At 44.7% G+C, this 24,453-nt stretch overlaps 1 protein-coding gene and 1 pseudogene across 7 annotated transcripts in view; one reads left to right on the forward strand and one right to left on the reverse strand.

The window, feature by feature from the left end:
- Positions 1–24,453, forward strand: part of LOC135213675 (protein bric-a-brac 1-like) — a gene marked incomplete at its 5' end in the record, with an annotated part of 136,966 nt that overhangs the window by 40,715 nt on the left and 71,798 nt on the right.
- LOC135213676 (longitudinals lacking protein, isoforms H/M/V-like) overlaps positions 3,336–24,453 on the reverse strand; it is a 30,078-nt pseudogene continuing 8,960 nt past the window's right edge.

Below are 24,453 nucleotides of genomic sequence, written 5' to 3' on the forward strand. Positions count from 1 at the left end.
AAGTGGGAATTACTGAACTTGTTTACTGTGAGAATTATCCAAATAGAGATGTATGAAATAAATTAAACCACTTCATTATTCTACTAGTAGTACTGTATTTCACTTGCAATGGGTCATGGGATTCTGTACTGAGGTAGCCACTGTAATTTTTCTTACTTGCACATTTCTGTTGGTGTAATATGCTAACACTTTGTAATAAGCTAACACCATTCATTATATAGGTCACCAGCTATCGGCAATCCGGGTTTACGGTGCGTGTTTAGCGACAACTATAACTGGATTTTCGGCACCGATCCCTACTTAACAGCGGCACCCATCCCTGGTTATTTTCGGTTATTGTCAGCCTGTCGGGAACAGCACACCTGCCGATAACCAGGGACTGCCTGTACTGACTGACTACAGCATATTATACAGTGTACTATAAAGTAGCATTATTACAAGAGCTGTAGTAATCAATGCTGGCAATACTTTAAAGTAACAACCCTTTCATCTGGTCAATCATGGCCAGAGGGAATCTCAAATAGTATTGGAAGAACTTAATCACGTACATCACCAACCCTCTGTACAAGCTATTCTACTTCAACCTCCTGCCTAATCTAGCCAAGTACACAGCCTTTCCTATAGAAACATATCACTTAAATCCAAGAAAGCAAGAACACCCTAACACTAGTACAAATACAGCCCAATAAAACGCAATAAACATAACAAATTTTTAATTACATAATTTGTATTTTTCATAGCTAACAAACCTGTAGTCCTAAACGCAAGGATAAATTCTTCTAGTGCCAGCTGGAAACCGGTAAATTCCATATAAAACTATAGAACAAGGAATCAGTAGCACGGGTGTCTGCTTCTGCCAGAGTTATCTCTTTTAGAGAGAGTGGTTTCCTAACAAGGAATTTGTAATAAAAAACAAGAGAAAAAAGAAAAAGAAAGAAAAAAAAAGAGCAACTGCCACCATAAAATTTTAACCAACCCACTCACAGAAAAATGGGTATAAAAATATTTTTTTAAATAATGATTAAACCAAATAGTACAGCCTTAGCAAAACACGCAGAAACACTACCTCTTCCCACATGAAAACAACAATATATCTACCAATATACCGCCTCCAGTGATTTTCCAGGCCCGATCATTTATTATGTAATTCATTTACCAATGGAGTGTGCATTCTATCACAAAAAACCAGTTCTTTTATGCTCTCATTATTTCTTTAAAATACTGTACCAGAATTCCAGATCATTGGTGGCCTTATAGGAAGAATACATAATTCCTACAGAACTACACTAATTTAGTATTTGCAACAATTAAATTTCACTTGATAGCCCGAATTACACAAACCATTTTCAGTCCATAGTATCCTTCAAGAACTTTGTTAGAAAAAACTCTTTAAGCATACTATATGATGAAAAGTCCTTTAGCTCACCAGTTTTTTCAAAATATTGTTTTGTCTTTACAAATCCAATATAGAAGAGAGAGAGAGAGAGAGATAGGCAAGGAAAATCTGACTTGATTGCATTCACTCAGTTATTCTAAATTATTAATTAATTTTATATAAAAAAATTTCAACATTACAATCAGGAAACACATCAGTGAGGGAAGATGGACAATGTATATCAAACGCCCTTTGATTAACCACAATGAAAATAATTCTTTTGGAAATAACAGCTGCATCAACTGAAATGATTACCATCTTTCCAATTCTTTGAATTATGCTTTTCCCTTCTATACACATGCTTAACAAAATCTGGACAATGTTCACATTTTCTTAAAAAGGAATAACAGCATTTCTGAGTTTCGTAAATCTTAAGAAGGGAACTTAAATGTGGAGAGCAGATTCCGTAAAATCTCTAGTATTGGGTATCCGGTAGACATATTTGGGGGAGGGGGTTGTTTTGAGCAGCAGAAGTTTGCTGTAAGGTATTTTTTCTAGGAATGTCAACATTTCATCTATTTTGACAGATGTCCTCAGAATGAGTGGAGAAGTTCTAATGAAAAGGGGCTCTATACCCAGTATGTACATATACGTATAGTGGGTCCAGTGCCATTGGTGAAAGTGAACTAGAGTCTTATGGGTGTCTGGGGATTAGTAGATAACAACTCAGCACCACACTCACCTGTTATACTTGACCCATTATACGTATACTCACAATACATCCCCATTTCCATCAAAACTGTTCTACTCATACTGAGGATATCTGTCAAGACAGATTTCTTATATTTATGCACTTACGTATTCATTACAGATTCAAGATACCAGCAAGACAATACATGTGTGTCTCTCTCTTAAGGTACTTTCATACAAATTTTTACCTTTGGTTAATTACTATTTTCTTGTAATTGTGGAGCAACTAATATCTTTTGTTAATTGACAGCAGACCATGACAGTAAGAGACAATATTCTCCTTAAAACTGCTGTGCACAATGCTTTTCTATCTTTAAATGACTAACATCCTAATTACTACATTCCCTCTAGGAACTGGTACCAACCAAGAGATAGAAATCTTCTTGAAATAATTCCATAGCATTTTGAAGTAACAGTAAACACTGGGAACACATCATACAAAGTAGCGTGGGTACTACCACAAAGACAATGAGAATATGAACAATAAAATTTTTTCAAACTGAGCCAAAATTTCCTATAACAAACCAACAAAAGAACGGAGCTAGATAATGAGAGGGAATGTTCTTAATAAGGGTGAACTTACTTACGAGGAAATTAAGGTCTAAAATCAATCTCGCTTTGAAGCTCAATTGCACACTGGCTAGTGTGAAAGTAATTTTGGCATACCATGAACATAAACCCCCCCTAACCCTTAAAACCACATCCTCTCAAGTTAATGACTTGACGTTTATATAAAGATTGCTTCAAAACTTACCTTTACTGCATCAACAGAACAAATGCCAAATTCATTTTCAGTTCCAGCAATTCACATTACACTGTTAGAACATCCTTACATCACAATGTCAGAGAATAAAATCTAATACTATACACAGGCTGAAATCCAAAAGACAAGCTTGCACAAGTACTAATTCTCTGATATAATATAAATAACAAATCCTGACTAGTAGTACTGCACTTAATTGTTTGAAAATTACTCAAAATTCTGGAAGCAAAGCTTTGAGCACTAAACCTTGATATTATTATTACTTGAATAAGAGAAGTAGCACTTGTTAAAAAAGAAAAGCAACACTCACTCTAGACGATGGAGGGGGTCATGGAGGGGGTGAAGGTTCAGTCATTTCAGCATGGAGGGGGAGCTAGCCTAGTAAGAGTATCGCTGGTTGAGGGTACCACTCCAGCCCCACTACCTGACCCTGCTATGCCTCCCCCACCCCTCCATCTTCATAACTTTGGTTGCTCCCTTAACCAAGATTCAGTTGGAACATTGGCGTTCGTTGGCTCCAGTTTTATAGTCTAAAAAAAAATTAACAAATATATATAATTACAACTCATTTTCATATGCATTGTATAATTATTAAAATTAGTCACCATGGTTACAAGAATCTTTCTCAGAGTTAAATTTAAATTAAAAGGGCAATGCATGGTGCTTATATAATAGTAATAAAATGTTTTTATTTTTTAAATAAGATAAAAGGATCAGTATGACTACAAATTTGTTCACCTTAAAATTCATAATTGAGCAAAGGATTTTTTTATTTGTTGTTATATTCATAGTCCCTTCAGTCACACTCAGAGGTTTATCAAAATACAGCAGCAACTGAAAAATATCTGCTTTCTTAATGCCATATTCTTTGGAAGCTTGAATTTCAGGTCAATGACCCCTATGGGCTTGTTCCATGTGAATAGGGTTCATGTTCTGAATAATAATACTATTTGGCAGGAGACCCTCTTTTAAACAGGTTTTGTTGAATGTTATTGCTGCTTTAGCTGCATTAATCTTGTAGAGGTTTTTCTTTATCTTTCTTATGGCGACTTTCTCGTTACTGTTAAGGTAAGTGAGTAATTACCCACCACCTTAACCCTTAAACGCCGAAGCAGTAAAATAAAAATTGTCTCCCGTGTGCCGGAGGTGTTTCGGAGTGAGCGTGGAAGCGGAAAAAATATTTTTTTTCAAAAAAATCACAGCGCGCTTAGTTTTCAAGATTAGATTCATTTTTTGGCTACTTTTTTTTGTCATTGCTGAAGTTTAGTATGCCAAAAAAACCATCAGAAATGAAAAAAAATATCATTATCATCTATAAATAATGCGATATATGATAGCGCAAAAACGAAATTTCATATAATTGTATTCAAATCGCGCTGTGCGCAAAACGGTTCGGTTTAAAAAGGGGGTAACAAGTTATTTTTTTACGTTGTAATGTACACTAAGTTGCGATCATTTTGGTGTATAAATACATTGTAAAACAATAAAAGTAACACAGAGAAAATATTACCACAAAATAATGGCATAATGAATTCGTTAACGCGCGGAGTTTGCCTTAAACTAAAAAAATATTTTTTTCAAAAAATCACCCTAAATCTAAATATTGTCCTAGAGACTTCCAATTTCTTTCAAAATGAAGACAATGATTGAATATTACTATACTGTAAGAGTATTTTAGCTTATAATTGCAGTTTTACGACCATATCTGACGAATTAAAGATGACCGAATGTCGAATTTTTTTATTATATTTTTCTTTATATGCAATTATTTCGGAAATTAGAAAAGCGACAACCTTCAAATATTTTTCGTTTATTCTACATAAAATTGTGCACATTTTGTTCCTATATAAAACTCTATGAAATGCATAATATGAAATGGAGCAAATATTCCGAGAATGGGACGTACGCATTTCGGAGATTTGTGGCGGAGAATCCGGGCGCGGAGGGAAAGGAAAGTTTTTTTTTTAATTCACCATAAATCTAAAATATTGTGCTAGAGACTTCGAATTGTTTCAAGATGAAGATAAATGCACTGAATATTACTAGACTGTAAGAGTTTTTAGCTTACACTTGCGCTTTTTGACCATTTCAGAAGAGTCAAAGTTGACCGCCGAACAAGATTTTTTTTTCTATTTATCGTGATTTATATGCAAATATTTCGAAAATGAGAAAAGCTACAACCTTCAATTATTTTTGTTGTATTCTACATAAAATTGCGCACATTTTCATATATAAAAACTTTATGTAACGGGTAATTTAAAATGGTGCAACATTACCACAAATCGCACGTATGATTTTTTCGGAAGAGTTACCGCGCAAACGTAAAGAAAATGTTTTGTTTTTTTTCATAAATTCACCATAAATCGAAATATTGTATTAGAGACTTCCAATTGTTGCAAAATGAAGGTAAAGATGAATATTACTAGAATATAAGAGTTTTAGCTTACAAGTGCGTTTTTGACCATTTCGGTAGTCAAAGTTGACCAAAGGTTGAAAATTTGCTCACTTATCATTTTTATATATGAAAATATTTCAAAATTGATAAAAGCTATAAACCATGGGTTGTTTTACTTGTATTTGCATGAAATTGCGTACATTTCCATATATAAAACTTATGTAACGGCTAATTTTAAAATGGTGCAAACATTGCCACATTTGCATGTATGATTTTTTTCGGAAGAGTTACCGCACGGAATTAAGGAAAATTTTTTTTCATAAATTCACCATGAATCGAAATATTGTGCTAGAGACTTCCAATAGTTACAAAATTAAGGTAAATGATTGAATATTACTAAAAATATAAGAGTTTTAGCTTACAATCGCTTTTTTCGACCATTCGGTAGAGTCAAAGTGACCGAAGGTTGAAATTTTGGCACTTGTCGTTATTTATTTGAAAATATCTCAAAACTGAAAAAAGCTACAATCATGGAGTATTTTTTTGTTGTATTCTACATAAAAATGCGCACATTTTCATATATAATACTCCATGTAACGGCTAATTTAAAATGGTACAAAAATTATGTCAAAGTGATGAAATAAACTTCTGAGATGTGTCACAGATACTTTTTAGTGCGGCAAGAAAGGAAATTCGCGTTTGCGCGCCTGGATAATGATTGTAAACAAAACAACACTTGATCCGTGAACTCCCAGCATCCCCAAGGCGTATGATTCAAGAGTTTCGGCTGGTAGGCCTAAAAGTATTTTTCCGCAAATTTTTAAAAAAAACTTTTGTATGTCGACGTAAAATATGTCCAGTCGGCACCCGAGAGACAAAAAATGTCGACGTAAAATACGTCCAGTCGGCGTTTAAGGGTTAACAGTAATGAGAAAGTGCTATAAGAAAGATAGAGAAAAACCTTTAAAAGATTAATATTGCTGAAGCAGCAATAACACTCAACAAAACCAATAATAATAAACTTTTGCCAAAACGCATGACAACATTTTGCAAATTAATCTTATAAAGAATTGAGTCTTCTCAATTTTTCTTATGTCTCTCTTCTCTTGCACACTGGTGTTGGTCAACAACTGGCTAATACTATTCATATTTTAGCAGAAAGAAATATAAACAGCGTTCATAGAGCAGCTTCACTCCTTATGGAAGTCAGGGTAATGTAAAAGCAGTATGGACCGGATTATACCAGCAGATCCTTGAGAGAGAGAGAAGAGAGAGAGAGAGAGAGAGAGAGAAGATGGCAGGAGATCCTATTGGAGAAATGTATGGTAGTTGTAGAGATGTACACACTGAGGTACTCTCAGACCACGTTGGTTCCATTCAATGGATCCTGCATTTTCTTTTATTTTTGTAAAATATACCGAGCTTGATCTTTTTCTTGGGGTCAAAGGGGCTGGCAGTGCCTTTAATGATGGACTCTTTGGGTGCACTTGTCTTCTTTATATCCCTTGTGGAATCTTCCCTTTAGAAGAGTTACATTTTATTAGAGGTGGTGGGGCAAGGCCCCTGATGGTACCATCTTCTAATGTATTTGCCCACATCCTGATTCGTATGCCCATTATTGATGAGAACCTGTGCAATGCATTCCAACTCTACGTGTCCATCCAGGAGGAACAGCACAAGAGTGTCCTGATGAAGGCACTGTTGACAGATTGTTTATATCTCCATTCAGACATGCCTGTTTGTGGGTTTTGTATACAACTTCGTAATGAAGCGCTCCTCCCACTGCTTGACAAGGACATCAAGGAAGAGGAGCAAAGATTGCAGCTGTATTCAGTTGTAAAGTTGAGACAGCTGTAAGTGTAGAAGGCACATTTCAGGTGCTCTATCTTTTCTTTCATGAATCTTACTATTTAAACCAACAGACAGAGATACATATGGAATATTCTCATCCTGAAGATGGGTAATTCGTCTACTCATTCCAAGGAAAACCAGATCAAGCTTGAGCTCGTAGATTTCCTGGGCAGTGTAACTGGTTATTTTCCCAGATCTGTGAATCTTGAGGATATGATTATACCAGTGAGTATTTCCCAATCAATCACTTATGACAATTCTGGAGGTTCTGCTTGAAACATATACATGTTATAAAGATTTCCATTTTAATTTCCCTTTCGTTATTTTCTAATTTTTTAAAGGATACTTGAAAACATACCTAGAGAACTTGTCTGAAGGTGTCAAAATTCTCCTATCACTATCTATAAATATTTTAATAATTATTGCCAAAATCTTATACACTACAATAATTGCAATTCATGAGAGAAACCCCAGGAAACTTTTAAAAAATTCATTGCAGCTCTTTCAGCAACTGGCAAAACTTATTCAGAACCCTTAAAAACTTGTTCTTAAACTTAGAAGCCATTCTTTGTACTATTTTCAATTAAAAAGATAGCCGACACAAAATCTTCAACAAAATACAAACAAATATTTCAAATACAACAAATTGTAATTTCATTACATCAAAACTGTATCTTCCTCAATAAATAATACTTTTGACAGTTACATGATCTATGAATGTATGCAATCACCAGTGTATAATGCTCAAATTATGTCAGAACCATAGTGCAAAAAAAAATAATAACCCTGAGTTGGTATTACCAAACAACCTCTTTGATATATAAATTGAGCACAACGTTCTCTGTTTTTAACAGAAAGTTCAAGAATAACAGGCAACTTTCCAGTACCCAAGGAAACTAATCCTTTGACATATCTTGCATTCTTTCTTGAATCCGTCTCTGCACTACCAGTATTTAACAAACTGTTAATGCTCATGGTGGGCAATCGCAGCTATAAAGGTAAAATCTTTAAGGATGCCTGTCTTCTTTTAAGGTTTTCCTCTGATGCCCGTCTTCTTTCAATGTTTCCTCGCATGTTATGCAATGAATGGCTTACTTTACAAACAACACAAAGTCAGAAAGTTAGATGATAGCCTACGTCAACTGAAATTTCTGAGAATAAAGAAGTTCAAGATAACAGTTCTAATCACTGTAACATATTTTATTAATGCTGATATACCTGCTCTTCTGGTGTTAGTCGATCTTTAACAAGTTGACTCTTTAAACTGGATGGTCCTGGCTCCAAGTGAGGTGATGTTGCAACTAACACAGCTCTTGCTACAGCTGCCTTAGTACTTGGGGGACAAGTTGCGGTTTCTGCTCCTAATGCTGTTGCTTCTCTAAATGGTATGCCTTCTTCACCCTAGAAAGTTATTGTTAGGTCATATTGTGTTGCAAAGAGCACAGAGTCAAGAAATAGTCCATTAAAGATTAGTATATAACTGTTGCTTTCACCTTCGAAGGTCTGGTTTTCCTTCAGAAAATTAAGCTTAAGTGTAGCAAACTTTGCAAATTATACTTTAAAAAAAAAATGTACTGGAGTGTACTTCAAAACATACATGACAAAAATATTTATGGAGGTCCCAACATCGCCTTTAGAATTTATGGAATATCTTTTTCTCATATCTACAGAAAATACTTTTAAATTATAAGTCTAAAATTTAAAACTAATACATAATCACTTGTGATCAGTCTTCATGACTAATTATAGTACTTCAATTCCTTCTCCATATGACTTTAACTTAATATAATTAAAAGCAATATATGTCACAAAATGCAATAAAACTAAACAAAATGACAAATTTTTTAAGACAATTTGTATTTTTCATAGCTACAAACCTGAGGTCTTAACAGTAGGATAATTTCTAGCGCCTAGCTGGATCCAGTTAAAAAAAACAGATGAAAGCAAGGAATCTTGTGATATCTAGCAACACATGCGTAGATCGGGTGAAGAATGGTCAAAGACCATTCACCTATGCCAACGCGTCAGTCTTTCCCAACTCAGGATGTCTTAACACACAGGGACGGCTAGAGGCAGGCAGTATAATGTTAAGACCTCAGGTTTGTAGCTATGAAAAATACAAATTGTCTTAAAAATTTGTCATTTGTTCATATGCGAACAAAACTTCAGTCTTAACAATAGGATAGACTTATACTTGGAGGGAGGTACAAGACATCCTAAACTGGCTGGGGGCCTACCCACCAGTCCAGCTACCAGAAGAAATGACTTCTGGAGAGGGACTGAAGCCCGTTGAGAAGCTAGATAAATTGATATCTAACCACTCGGACCCTGAGTGATGTACAATGATATATGGGAGAACCATTGTATAGGGAACCAAAGAGAAACTTTGACTGTCCAATAGCAAACCAATACACCAGGGTTTGTACTACTCTCAACTCCTCCTTGCTAAGGAGTGGAGCATATGCTACCGAATAGAGGGTTTGATATTTGTATATTAAGCGACCACACTATCAGTATACCTTACTCACCTGTATCAGACCAGTCCAGCAAATGATGTGTCTATTCCTTAACCTGCCCGAAGATAGAAAGAAAGGTACACAATCATCTTAGGTAAGATACAAAAGTGCCCTGTTAAGGGCAACTATGAGTTACACAACCTTTTGGGCAACCACCACAGGACCCAGGGAAAACGTGTCCGCAGATCTGTGGGCAACATCCTTAAGATACAAAGAGGTGAACGTGGACTGGCGTAACAGGGTACCAGCGCTCAGCACTCTATGTACAGCCAAGTTCTTTTTGAAGGCCAGAGAGGGACCAATAGCCCTAACGTCATGCGCTCTAGCCTGCACAGACGTGGTGGTGGAATCATCAAGAGCCAAGTATGCCTGTCTGATGGCTTCCCATATCCAAAAAGAAATAGTATTCTTAAGACACCTCTTTCTTTGTACGGCCTGTGCCAACAAAAAGTCTGCGGCAGCCTGGTCTAAGGTGCTGATTCCTTTAAAGATAGCAACGCAAGGCCCAGACCGGGCACAACAAAAGCTCTTGAGCATCACCACCCACAAAGTCATTCAGTGATGGAATGGAAAACGAAGTGAACCTGTCATCGTGCACAGAGGGATTTTGGGTCTTGGCCATGAATTCCAGGACAAATTCGAAGGGCATCGACCCCCAAGCCCTGGTGTGCTTCACATCATAGCTCAGACCGTGGAGCTTTCCTACCCTCTTGGAAGATGCCAAGCCAGAAGGAAAACTGTCTTGAGCGTCAAGTTCCTGTCAGATGAGCGACGCAAGGGCTCATATGGACTCTTAGTGAAACTCTTAAGAACCAAGGAAACATATCACGTCGGAGGCTTGAGCTCTTTAGGAGAATTCGACTGCTCAAACCCCTTAACTAGCAAGGAAAGTTCCCAGGAAGAGGAGATGTCGATACCCCTAAGGCGTAACACCAAACTCAGGGCCGCCCTGTAGCCTCTAATGCCAGAAACGGACAAACTTTTCTCGTCTCTGAGGAAGGTTAAAAAGTCTGCTATTCGCTGAATAGAGGTTGCGAGTGGAGAAAAACCCCGTTTATGACACCAATTACAGTAGATCGCCTATTTGCCTTGGTAAACTGCGGAGGTTGACTTTTTGAGACTGCTGGACATATGCCCTACTGTCTCTGAGAAAAGCCTCTCGCTCGGAGGAGATACTTGATAGCCTCAAACCGTGAAGAGACAGGGATTCTACTAACTGGTGGAACCTTTCCGCATGGGGGCTGACACAGATGTCGTCAAGGGGGAATCTCCTCGGAACCTCTGACAACAACGACAGCAATCTGGGAACCATTCCGCCTGAGGCCACAGAGGGGCTACCAAAGTCATTCTGAGACCCTGTGAACTCATTAGCCTGTTCAGAACTTGACGGATCAAACAAAACGGAGGGAAGGCATACACCTCCAGGTTGTCCCAGGGATGTTGGAATGCATCCTCTGCTAATGCTAAAGGATCTGGGACCACTGAACAGAATATCTCCAGCTTCCTGTTGAAGCGAGTCGCAAAAAGGTCCAGCATGGGTCTCCTCCAAACCTGGAAGGAAAGGTACAAGTGAAAGGAGACCAGCCAACTCACTCATTCTCTCATCCACACAATCATCTTAGGTAAGATACAAAAGTGCCCTGTTAAGGGCAACTATGAGTTACACAACCTTTTGGGCAGCCACCACAGGACCCAGGGAAAACGTGTCCGCAGATCTGTGGGCAACATCCATAAGATAGAAAGAGGTGAACGTGTACTGGCGTAACCAAGTACCAGCGCTCAGCACACTATGTACAGCCAAGTTCTTTTTGAAGGCCAGAGAGGCACCAATAGCCCTAACATCATGCGCTCTAGCCTGCACAGACATAGTGGTGGAATCATCAAAAGCCAAGTATGCCTGTCTGATGGCATTCCCGTATCCAAAAAGGAGATAGTATTCTTAGACACCTCTTTCTTTGTACGGCCTGTGCTAACAAAAAGTCTGCGGCACCGCCCTGGTCTAAGGTGCTGATTCCTTTAAAGATAGCAACGCAAGGCCCAGACCGGGCACAACTAAAGCTCTTGAGCATCACCACCCACAAAGTCATTCAGTGATGGAATGGAAAACGAAGTGAACCTGTCATCGTGCACAGAGGGATTTTGGGTCTTGGCCATGAATTCCAGGACAAATTCGAAGGGCATCGACCCCCAAGCCCTGTGGTGCTTCACATCATAGCTCAGACCGTGGAGCTTTCTACCCTCTTGGAAGATGCCAAGCCAGAAGGAAAACTGTCTTGAGCGTCAAGTTCCTGTTTCAGATGAGCGACGCAAGGGCTCATATGGACTCTTAGTGAAACTCTTAAGAACCAAGGAAACATATCACGTCGGAGGCTTGAGCTCTTTAGGAGAATTCGACTGCTCAAACCCTAAACTAGCAAGGAAAGTTCCCAGGAAGAGGAGATGTCGATACCTCTAAGGCGTAACACCAAACTCAGGGCCGCCCTGTAACGCCTCTAATTCAGAAACGGACAAACTTTTCTCGTCTCTTGAGGAATGGTTAAAAAGTCTGCTATTCGCTGAATAGAGGTCGCGTGGAGAAAAACCACCCCGTTTATGACACCAATTACAGTAGATCGCCCATTTGCCTTGGTAAACTGCGGAGGTTGACTTTCTGAGACTGCTGGACATATGCCCTACTGTTCTCTGAGAAAAGCCTCTCGCTCGGAGGAGATACTTGATAGCCTCCAACTGTGAAGAGATAGGGATTCTACTAACTGGTGGAACCTTTCCACATGGGGCTGACACAGATGTCGCCAAGGGGGAATCTCCAAACCTGGAAAATCTTGTCTGCTACCACTTGATGAAGGGACCACTCTGTGCCTAGGACCCATGATCCTCGATTGACTGAGTTTGCCTGGGATATACCTGGCTGAGAGCTCTACCGAATTGCAAACCACCCGTTGGTGAACCTCGACGGTCAAGAGAAACAGAAGGATATCCACTGGAAGAGAATGCAGAGAGACACCTTTGAAAGATTCTGGTCATCCAACCACCAAACGAAGGTCTTCTCCACTTCCAGAGACAGAGGAACCCTTAAACAGGGGGAGTCCCCCGCTGGAGACCAGAATTCTGCCAGTTTGACTGGGAACGAAGTTCGACTTTTCCTGGTTGACATGATGCCAGTTCCAGACAGAACCAAAGTAGACGATCCCTGTCCTGCAGCAGCTTTTCCCTGGAAGGTGCCAAGCCAACCAATCGTCGAGGTACCTCAGCAAACGGATCCCCTAAGCATGGGCCCAACTTGACAAGAGAGAGAAGACCCTTGTGAACACTTAAGTTGTTGCCAGCCCGAAGCATAGGACTTTGAACTCGAAGACCTTGTCCCCAAGAGAGAAGCAAAGGAACTTTCTGTACATCGGATGAACACGGATTTGGAAGTATGTGTCCCTAAGTCTATTGACAGCATGAAGTCGCCTTCCCTCACGGCTGCCAACACCAAACGCGGGGTCTCCATCTTGAACCGTGTCTTCCTGATGAAGTGATTCAAGGTGGATAAATCGATCACAGGTCTCCATCCTCCCGACGTCTTGGGCACAAAGATGATGTGACTGTAAAACCCTGGAGACGGAAGCACAATTTCCACTATTGGCATCCTTGGTCCAGCATCTTCTGCCACTCCTCCTGTGAAGAGAAGTCAACTTCAGAGAATCTGGAGATATGCCTTCCTGAGCTGCAGTTTGTCCAACAGAGGAGGAGAGAAGTCAAATGGTAGTATGGTACCCCCACTCGAAGGACATCTACCACCTACTTCTCGCCCCATAACTCTGCCACTTGCACAATGGCCCACCAGGCAACCCCCCACCCGTGGCGCAGGAGAGAGAGGCGCCTCTAACCTACCGACAGCTTTCTGTACCTCTGCCCCTTGGGCCCCTTCTTGGCTTAAAAGGGACGAGAGCGATAGGGACGTTGATCCTCTGACCTCAGCTGAGTCAAACGGGAAGGCCCTGCCGAACTCGAATTCTCAACGACCTACCAGGAGACTATCTTCATGACTGCTGCGAGACTCTGACTTTGCCACGGCCTGGTGCACCAGTCTGTCTTTGGTGTCAGCCCGATGCCAGTGTATTGCATTCTTGAACTAGTTCCCCCCCCCCATGAAACAAACATTGGGACTCCAACAGATCTCTGTTCCTCAATGCCAGCAAGGACTGGCGTGTCAACTGATCTTTCCTCCATCCTAGAACCAAAGCCGCATCTCTTCTAATCAGCAGAAGGTTAGCCCATAAATTAACACTGATGGTGAGCCATATACGAAACGCCTTGCCTCCGGACCGCAACAGCCTGGCAAGCGAGGATGCACTCAACCAACCCTTCTGGGGACCTGTCAGAAGCTATCTTGGCAATTACCACAGACCAGAAGTCAGCCAAGAAACCTTCTGCAACATGGAGATTACGTAGATTCCAATGCTGAGGCCATTTCGCGGAGACCAGGACGAGCCACTGACTCACGTGCTCCAAAGTCAATCCCGGCTTCAGGCGAATGACGTCTGGGTTAAGATGGCGCACATCAAAAATGCAGAGTTTGTAACATAGTACTTCCTATGCCTCATGAGAGGCGGGGGTAGTACCTTGGCAGATCCCCTAGAGCAAAGCGCACACACACACACACTAAACAAGCAAAATGGGCAAAGGCCAAGAGAGGTTAACCACTACACTCACCCAGGCGGTTAAGAAAAGACTGACACATTGGCGTAGGTGAATGGTCTTTGACCATTCATCACCCGATCTACACAAGCGGTGCCAGACATCACAAGATTCCTTGCTTTCATCTGTTTTTTAACCAGATCCAGCTAGGCGCTGGAAATGATCCTATTGTTAAGACCGAAAGTTTGTTCGCGTATGAACAACTTAACTCTATCAAAATGCATTTACATGAAGTCATGACCAGGCATTCTTAAAATTACTCAAAACCAGGATAAAAATGTTGTAATTCTCTTTCTATGTTAATAATTCCCATTCTATTTGGAGAGCATACATCTACGTATAGCTCTGATTTTACCTACATCTTACGGGAGGGTCATATAATTTCAAAACACATCTTTAGCAGTAAAATACCTGAAATTAATCTGATAGCTTATCAAAACTAACTGAATCATTCAAGTTGAAACTTTTCATCCCCTAATGAATTGGACCACATTTGAGCAAGTTTAGTTTTACAGTGTATAAGAATCCTGACTCAACATATCAAGGACACACCAGTCAGCAGAACCTACGAAGCAGCAAATATTTGCTAAAATAAAAAAGAAATTAAGAAAGCTTGATTTTAATTTCAGTTCAGTACCATAACAAACTAAAGATGTTGATGTTTGCCCACATAGTCACATTTCTTTACTTATACTAAGCCTCACTCTAAGGACGTATTCTTAAATGAAGTGCAAACTGGATATTATTATTATTTAATATATCTAAAAGATGAACCATCTTAATATGGAACAGGCCTACAAGGGCTAATGACTTGAAATTCAAGCTTCCAAAGAATAAGGTGTTCATTAGGAAGTAAGAGAAGGTAAAGGGAAATACAGAAAGAAGAGATCTAACTTAATAAAAAGAAAAAATAAATTAATAATTTATGTCAATAGTAGTACATAAAAATGTAATAAAATGCAAGAAAAATAGCTTTAGGGTAGTAATGCACTGCATTTTCACTTAAACTTTCAAAAGCTCCAATTACACAACATCCTCAGGTCGACTGTGCCACAGTCCAACAGAGTGAGGAATATACAGGACCTCTGGAACTGAGAAGTTCAACAGCAAATTACATTTACTGCATATTGCTGCTGCTGTTCAACAAATCTTGTTAATATTGGCAGAATCTCTTATTAACATCAAACTTATGAAAAAGTGACAAACGAGAAAATTCGTCGACGGTCCAAGTCATAACGGCTAATAAATTAGGAAACGGAACCCTACCACCAAAAACGACTCTAAGAGAGATAAACCTCTGACCAAAGCAGACATCCACACTGGAGAACCGCTGGTCATTTGTCCTGAATTTAATGACCTTGTAAGGTCATACCTTACTAAAATAGATATTGAGGATAAAGAGAAAGGATAGTGCAATTCCCTCTCAGAAATCAGGTTTTGTTCAGGGTCTGTTGGGGGAATTCGGTTAGTTTTTTAATGTTTTGTCACTACTACACAATGTATTTTATATTTGCAATGTTTCCCTTTCTGTGGGGATACTAAACAATAATTTCATTACCCACTGGCACCATAACTGGCGAATAAGAATAAAAGAAATGATAAAGTTAAAGGAAGGTATTACATTATAAAAAATATCCTAAAATGTGAAAAGATCAAACACTACATAACCTATTAATGCATTTCGACAAAAAAATTCCAATATTATACACTATGAGAACTGTAAAATTATTCTCTCTCTTTATAATTGTAGAATTATGGCCTAATTAGCTACAGATGAGGATGGAATTGAGAGTAAGAGACACATGTAAGTAGAGAAATGACTAAAAAAATGCAAATAAAAAATGTAAACACTTTGAAGGAAAGACCATCTGATAACGATTGCAATGGATTTACCTAAACATAAAAATGTTGCTCCTTTAAAGCTCACTTAAATATTAGTAAATATCAAAATAATTTTAAGTTCAATACAAGTAATTGTCAAAATGAAATACAATACCTAAAAGGAAGCATATCCCTGACTTACCATAGAAGCTTCAGGTACGCCTGCGACTGTATGCCAGATGGGCCAGGCAACCGAGCTTTCATCACTGCTATGATACTGGTCAGGTATACATCTGAGATGCCTGTTCTCCTCCACGACTGGAGGACGTAACTTGAGCTGTGCCTGCGTATATGGCCGTTCCTGGAGACAGAGTATAGTACTCTCTGAAGCTGGATTGGGGCATGGTGACTAGCATAAGGCTGGGGGTATGAGTCGTTACCTCCTGCTGATGTGATGACACTTCATGTGAAGGTACTAGAACCACTTGAGGAGGGTGGTCTCGAATTGTTAAGTTTTCCCCTCGTAAACTAAGATTTTCACCACGGAGACTTAAATTTTCACCATTTTCTGCTTCTACAGTCCACTACCTCCTCCTGATTTTCTCTTACCAACATAACTACTCTGTACATTAAATTGTTCAGTTTTTTTCCGTTTGGCTACGGGACTAGACTGTGGGTATTTCACTTGCAGATGCTGTGTTACAGTGATAGGGGTCACTGCAGTTGCTTGAGAGACTAAAGTTGGAGGCTGAGATCTTGGAGGGGAAGCTATTCTTTTAACTGCTTTTTCTGTCGGTCTATCTGGTTCCGCCAGACCCTTAATTTTTAAATTCTCTGCAGTACTTATAAGGGATCCCAGCTCTGACTGCGATACACTGACCTGAGAGAAAAAAAACTGTGCTTTGATTAATCTGAATGTACTATATCAAGATAGATTATCATTAAATTAAACCAATACAATAGCCAACTTTTTCTACCTTATGAATTGTAATGAGACATGAATATATGGAAATTAAAATAATCACTGGACAAGATTAAAAATGACAATTTGTCCAAAATTGCATTTTTCCTAACTATACAAACCATGAGGCCTTTTACCTTTTAATAGGAAGGTACTAGCGGCAGCTGGATAGGTCGTAAGCTTTCGAACAAGGGGTTCGGTAGTTAACTGCTTGTCCGACAGGCGCGCGCGTGCGACTGGGAGGTAAACAAATCACTTTTGCTTTTGCCCAAGCAAAAAACTGCAGAGTGAGGGGTGGCATGAGGTGGGGCTATGTGTAAAAGGACTCAGGTTGTTAGTTAGGAAAAAATGCAATTTTGGACAAATTGTCATTTGTTTCGACACGGCATACAAAACCTTTCGGTCCTTTTACAATAGGAGACTCACTTCTTGGTGGGAGGATCTGAGTCTTTTGTGAACAGACTGGTGTTCGCCCAACCTTGGAAGCCTCCCTGGTCGTAAGAGCGAGGGAGGGTATCCAAGCCTCTGTCCGATTGATCGGGGGGTGTGCACCGCAGGATCAATGGTCAGACCTCTGGACCGAGTACTAAGAGAGAGGCAAAGCGTATCTCTTCGTACCAGCAATGTAAGAACTTGTTCCTGTACAGGAGCAAATATAGTCATGGGTTTGACTCTTGTAGGCATCGACTTCCCCCCTTGTAGAAGGAAGTGGTGGATATTTCTGCTCCTATCCCTAGTGAAAGGGATAGGATGGGGCTCTGTCATATAGCTCACCTGCATCTCGTCCTCATCCAGCGTCAGTGACGACCCCCCCGTGGACCCTCTGCCCACAGGTAGAGGAGTAGGAAAAGACGGGAAAGAGGGAGCCAGTCACTCACTCATTCACACATCCATCCAACACAGTCACACCAGGACTCGATGCTGTTTCAGCCTGCGAGGGTCTGGGTTAGCTTACACAACTTGTTGAGCAGCCACCACGGGTCCCCAAGGAAAAAGGTATCCAAGGACCTGGGTGGGCAATATCCCGAAGTTAGAAGACGTAAAGGTAGTCTGGTTTAGGACCAGACCCCTGCCTTCAGGACCTCGCCACAGAGAAGTTCTTACGAAACGCCAACGAGGGGCCAATACTTCTGACTTCGTGAGCTCTCGGACGGGACGTACGGATGTCGTCACTACCATCAGCCTCATACGCCCTCCTGATGACCTCACGCAGCCAGAATGAAAGAGTGTTCTTGGATACTTCTTTCTTGGTTACCCCGGTGCTAACGAAGAGGCGTCGACACTCAGGCCTGAGGTGTCGAGTTCTCTTCAGATAGCGCCGTACGCGCCCTCACAGGACGAAGCAGCATCTCATCCGCATCATTATCGGTGAAGTCCAATAGGGAGGGAATCGTGAATGACTCGAACCTGTCGTCAGGGATCGACGGTTTCTGAGTCTTCGCAACGAAGTTCGGGACGAAATCGAGCGTCACAGATCCCCATCCCCTGGAGTGTCGTACATCATAGGAAAGACCATGAAGTTCCCTACTCTCTTCGCCGATGCCAGGGCCAGGCAAGAAGAGGGTCTTGAGGGGTCAGATCCCTGTATGACGACTCTCGGAGTGGCTCGAACGGCGTTCGAGTCAAACTTCCTAAGGACGAGAGTCACATCCCACGCAGGGGGCCTGAGTTCCCTGGGTGGGCAAGACCCTTTCGAAGCTCCTCATAAGCAAGGAGATCTCGAACGAGTTCGAGATGTCCAATCCCCTCGTTTCAGGACGAGCGCCAAGCGGCTCTGTATCCTTTGACTGTGGGGACTGAGAGGAGCTTCTCTCGGCGAAGAAAAACGAGGAATAAACCGCTACCTGCTGAAGAGTGGCTCTGAGCGGTAGATAGACCCCGTCTACGACACCAACCACAGAAGACGGCCCACTTCCCCTGGTACACCGCTGCAGAGGACTGACGGACGTTTCCAGCCATCTCTGTTGCTGCGCTACGAGAAAAGCCTCTCGTTCGCAAGAGATGGTGGATAACAGCCAGCATGAAGACGTAGGGACTGGACTGCTCGGTGGTACCGCTCGACGTGTGGCTGGGCGAGAAGGTTGTGCCAAGGGGGAATCTCTTTCGGTTCTCCTGCGAGAAGAGCCAGCAGGTCCGGATACCAAATGGCCTGTGGCCATTTGGGAGCCACCAGGATCATCCTGAGATTCGGGGTGACCAGTGCTCGACTGATCACCTTGCGAATCAGGCTGAACGGGGGAGGAAAGGCATAGACGAAGAGTTGTCCCAACGGGTGAAGAGCGTCCCTCCTGCAGCTGCCCATGGGTCCGGCACGGCCGGAGAAGAAAAACACCTGGAGCTTCCTGTTGTGCCGGGTGGCGAACAGATCCACGACTGGTCGCCCCCACAGGTCTAAGAGAGCCGTTTCCGCCACGTCATGGTGTAGAGACCATTCGGTCCCTATCACCTGTCCTCCCGACGGCTGAGCGTGTCTGCTACTACAATTCCTCCTTCCCTGGAATGTAGCGTGCCGAGAGCTCTATTGAGTGTGCCTCGGCCCACTCGTGCACCTGCCGAGTCAACTGGTACGGAACGGGAGAGACATAGGCCCCCTGTTTGTTGACGTAGGCCACCACCGTGGTGTTGTCGCACATCAACACCACTGAGTGTCCCATCAAAGCGGTCCTGGAACTCTTGGAGAGCGAGGAACGCTGCCTTGAGTTCCAGTACATTGATGTGAAGGTGCTTGTCGTTCTCGTCCCACACTCCTGAAGTCAGGCAACTCCTCCAGGTGTGCGCCCCATCCCTCGGTCGATGCGTCTGAGAACAGCTGCATGTCCGGGGGGGGAGTGCGCAGAGGCACTCCTCTTAAGAGGTTCCGTCGTCCAGCCACCAGGCTAGGTCCTGCCTCACCTCCTGTGTCAGTGACACTGGAAAGCTTGGGGGATCCGTCGCCTGTGACCAACTCTCCTTTAGTCTCCACTGAAGAGACCGCAGGTGTGAAGACGCCCAGTGAGGGACTAACTTCTCGAGTGACGACAGGTGTCCGATCACGACTTGCCATCGCTGAGCTACCTGTTCCTGCCGAGACAGGAACTGGTTGGCTGCCTCCCTGAATCTGCTGATCCGCGAGTCTGCGGGGAAGACTCGCCCTGTCTACCGTGTCGATCAGCATACCCAGGTACTTCATCCTCTGCTGGGCTCGAGATCGGACTTTTCGAAGTTCACAACGATCCCCAGATCGCGACAGAACTCGAGCAGTCGATCCCTGTCCTGTAGCAACTGCGAGCGGGGAGCTCGCCAGGACTAACCAATCGTCGAGATACCTCATTAGACGTATCCCGTGCGAATGGGCCCAAGCAGACACCAGAGTGAACACTCGCGAACACCTGTGGGGCGGTTGAAAGACCGAAGCAAAGTGCCCTGAACTGGTACACCGTCCCGTCGAGGATGAAGCGGAGGTACTTTCTGGAGGACTGATGAATGGGTATTTGGAAATACGCATCCTTCAAGTCCACTGAAAGCATGAAATCGTTCTCCCTGATGGAGTCGAGCACTGAGCGTGCCGTCTCCATCGTGAACCGGGTCTGGCGAACAAACCGGTTCAGGGGAGAGAGATCTATCACCGGGCGCCAGCCACTGTAGACTTTTTCCCCCCACCAGGAAGAGTCGACTGTAAAAGCAAAAGCCCGGTGACTGATCCGTGACGATTTCTACAGCTCTCTTGCTCAGCATGGTCTTGATCTTATCTCCTGTCTCAATGCTACGTCCTTCGATGACCCTGGAACGTACGACTGCTGTTGGACCGGGTTGGAGGTGAGGGGTGGCCGAGATTCGAAGGGTAATAGATATCCCTCCCGAAGGACATCTACATCCAGGTCTCGGCGCCGTAGCGCTGCCAAGTTGCCCAATGGCTGGCCAGGCACCCCCCCACTTCCGGCAGCAGGTGAGGGGGAACGCCGTCCCTAGCGTTTCCCCCCTTTCTTCGACTTCTTCCCAAGAGCCTCCACGGGAGGTAGGAGGGCTGGGAGGAGGGCTGGTTACGGCTCCCTTGGTAGAAGTCGAAGAAGACAGAGTCTTCCCCGGGGCTTCGACGCAGCTACCGTCTTAGCCACCGAGGAAGCGCTAGCCGAGCTCTTAGACTTGGCCACGCAGTCCGACGGCTGCCCAACCAGAAGCCTTCGAGAACTGCCTGGGGTGAAACCAGACGGTCACTGTCATCAGTGCGCCGTCTCCTGTCCACCGCAGCGTCCACCATCTCTCCTGGGAAGAGAGACGTGGAACTCCGTAAAGGTCCGTTGCGAAGTCCCAACGCCGCTTCACGCCCGGCCGCCCTGGAAACCCGAGTAAGGACAGCGTCCCTTCGTCGGAGAACCAGGTTGGCCCACAGGTTCACCGTCTGGTGGGCAAGGAAGGAGATGGCTCTTCCTCCGACTGGCAAAGTCTCCTAAAGGCCGAGTCATCTTCGGGAGAAATTCCCCCGGAGTTGGCTGCGACCTTAGATACTGTGAGGGACCACAGATCTAGCCAGGAGCGCCTGGAAAGCTGCCATGGCGGTAGATTCCAGGCCGAGAGTGCCTCTTGCTGCGAGAACCATAGATTCTCGGACAGGAGCTGCTGCAGAGACACACCCGGAGTCAGCCTGGCTAACTCCGGGTTCACCTGTTTGGGCGGCATCGGGTCTTCAGATGGCACTAAAAACGCCGCTGTCGCAGCAGAGGAGGTGGAAGCAGCTTGCTCGACCTGCCAGAAATTTGAGCGAACCGTCTTTGTCCGGAGACAAGCGATTCAACCTGGGTCCAGCACTGAGTCCTGCAAGCTCAGAACGCGGCAAACCCACCGTCGGTCTGGGTTCCCTCTTCGGGCCCCAGAACGACTCGAGCCGGGACGTGGGCTCGGATGGTGGAGCGGCGATCCTTCCGCGAGGTCGTTGTGCTGACGAATCAGCGCAATAACCTCGGCAAAGTTCCTCTGGATCTCAGGAGTGACTGCGTCCTGCGGAGTCGGACCATCCAGTCCCTCAAACAGGAGCATCTCCGAGACCCTCCTCCCTCAAGGGGAGGAACAGCGACAGACCCCTCTCGGTCCTCCTCCAACCACTTGTGCGTACGACCTGGCTGGTCCGAGAACCGTGCCTGGTACGTACGACGAGGGTGGGGGGATCCCTGAGGGGCGCACCCCTCACGATCACTCCTCAACTACCTCCCCCGCCCCTTCCCGGTGTAACCCGAGGAGGTTGAATGGTGGTATGGGAATAGGCAGGACCTGACGCTCCCTCCTCGCTCGCTGGCAGAACCAGTGGGGCTTGGAAGACTGCAGGCGATCGCCAAACCCGCGGTGGCGTCGAGCTGCAGACCTAGTCGAGCCGTCTCGCTGTGGAGAACGGCTGGACCGAGAACAGCGGCCCCGTCTCGTGTGTCAGAGGAGCTGGTGCTGGTCGCCGTACCCGATCGCTCTCTGTGAGATGACGGTCAGGCGACCGGCGAGCTCCACTGTCACGGTGAACCGACCGGGTGCGTATCCTCACGGTGCGTCAGTTCGCTGGTACCCAGCCGTGGCTGGTGCCGGCGAACGGGGGGACCTCTTCCCAGCCTCAGCCCGTGGCCGGTCATGGACCGTCACGTCCGCCCGGGTAGCCAGCTGCTCGCCGCGAGAGCGAGAGCTGGTCTGGTGAGAGTCGCGTGAGCGGCTGTCACCAGTCTTCCGCTCCGTGCCGTGAACCTGACGCTGAGCGGACTCAGATGGTCTGGTTCTTGGCTGCACGGGCGCTGTTAGGCGACCGTACACTCGGTACCTCTCGCGAACGAGAGGTCGAGACGGACCCTGCTGCCGTGGCCGAACCACTAACAGCAGGTGAGGAAGTGCCGGTGTTAGCCGGCACTCCTCTGGTCCCCGTAGTCTTCTTCCTTGCGGAAGAAGAGACGGGTCCTGCCCCCGAAGGAGCAGGGTGACCAGCGGAAGAACCCCCCGTCTCACCAGAGCGAGACGGGCCCTTAGAAGTTCCCGAAGGAGACTTCTTAGGGGGGGGGGGAGGCGACCTTCTTCTTCTTCGGCGGGGGAGCCTTAAGAAGAAGAAGAAGAAGAGGCGGCAGACGACGACGACGACGAAGAAGACGATGAAGACGACGACGACACCTTCCTCCTCTTCTTCTTTTCTTCTTCGTCAACCTCCTCAGGACCGACGTCAGATCTGTCATCCAGAGCGGAGCCGGGGCTGCTGTTGCCAAAAGCAAAAGGGCGGGGGCCCGGACGCACCTGTCCGAACAGATCAGCATCGGGAGCAGCGGCGCCAGGAACAGGAACAACGTCAGCAGGTGCAGGCATCACAGGAACGGCAGTATAAAGTTAGAGACGGCAGGAGCAGGTACAGGAACGGCAGCAGTGGTCAAGTCACGTACCGTGAACGGCGGCTGGGCAGGTACGGCAGGTACGGCAGGCTGTGCAGGCGGTCCAGATGGACGGACCGTCGGCACCCAGACATCCTTGGATACTGGTGGGAGGTCCAGGGGCGAGCTTTCTTCGGGCCACACGAAGTCCGGCGTCGCGGGCAGCAACGGCAACCCCCAGGTGGCGGCATCACACTCCCCCCGAGGTACGGCGACTGGCCCCGCCTGCAACCGATTGTAGTAGGTGTTACAAGAGACCGCGTGGCGGGGGTGTACACCAGGTGAGGAGGGTGAAAGCGGTATCCAGGTGTTGTAAGGGTCGTGGTGGTGGTCGTAACCGTCGCATGGGTGACCGCCACGGAGCCAGCGAGATGGTAGAGCAGCCCCTGGACACTCGGCACGCCCTGCAGCCCCAACGATGCCCACACCTGTCCGAGGTCGTCCTTCGCGGCAACCGCACCTGAGGAAGCAAAAGTCGGGTGATTAGGAGGATCCTCTACCCGCTCGCGCGTTTGACGAAGACGAAGCTGGATAGAGGACCAGAGTACAACTCGACGTCAGGGTGAATTTCTATCGCCCGTCCTCCACACTCGACAAGTCAGGTGAGGAGAGGACCTAGAAAACCCCCCCCGAAGGGGAAGGCGCCAAACGTGGAAGCTGAGCGGGCGGCAGGAAAGAAGACGAAGTGTCCGTAACCAAAGGAGTCGCGGAGAGCTTTCCGACGACTCCTTTGCAGGCCTTCGCTTCTTCCTGCCCTCATACAAAGTCCACTGCGCCTCCGACCAATTATTACAAACTTCACATGGCTCGGCTCGGGGTGCATTCGCGCCCCCACACCGAGCGCCACAAAATGAGGGTCAATCTCCGGGAATGAGCGGAACTTTCCGCATTTACGCCCTTCGGTACCCGGGCATAGTCTCCGTGGGGTAGCGAGGCGAGGAGATTCCATCATTGACCAATAAATCACAATTAA

The sequence above is a fragment of the Macrobrachium nipponense genome, chromosome 43 (genome assembly GCF_015104395.2).
Source record: "Macrobrachium nipponense isolate FS-2020 chromosome 43, ASM1510439v2, whole genome shotgun sequence".
Lineage (NCBI taxonomy): Eukaryota > Metazoa > Arthropoda > Malacostraca > Decapoda > Palaemonidae > Macrobrachium > Macrobrachium nipponense.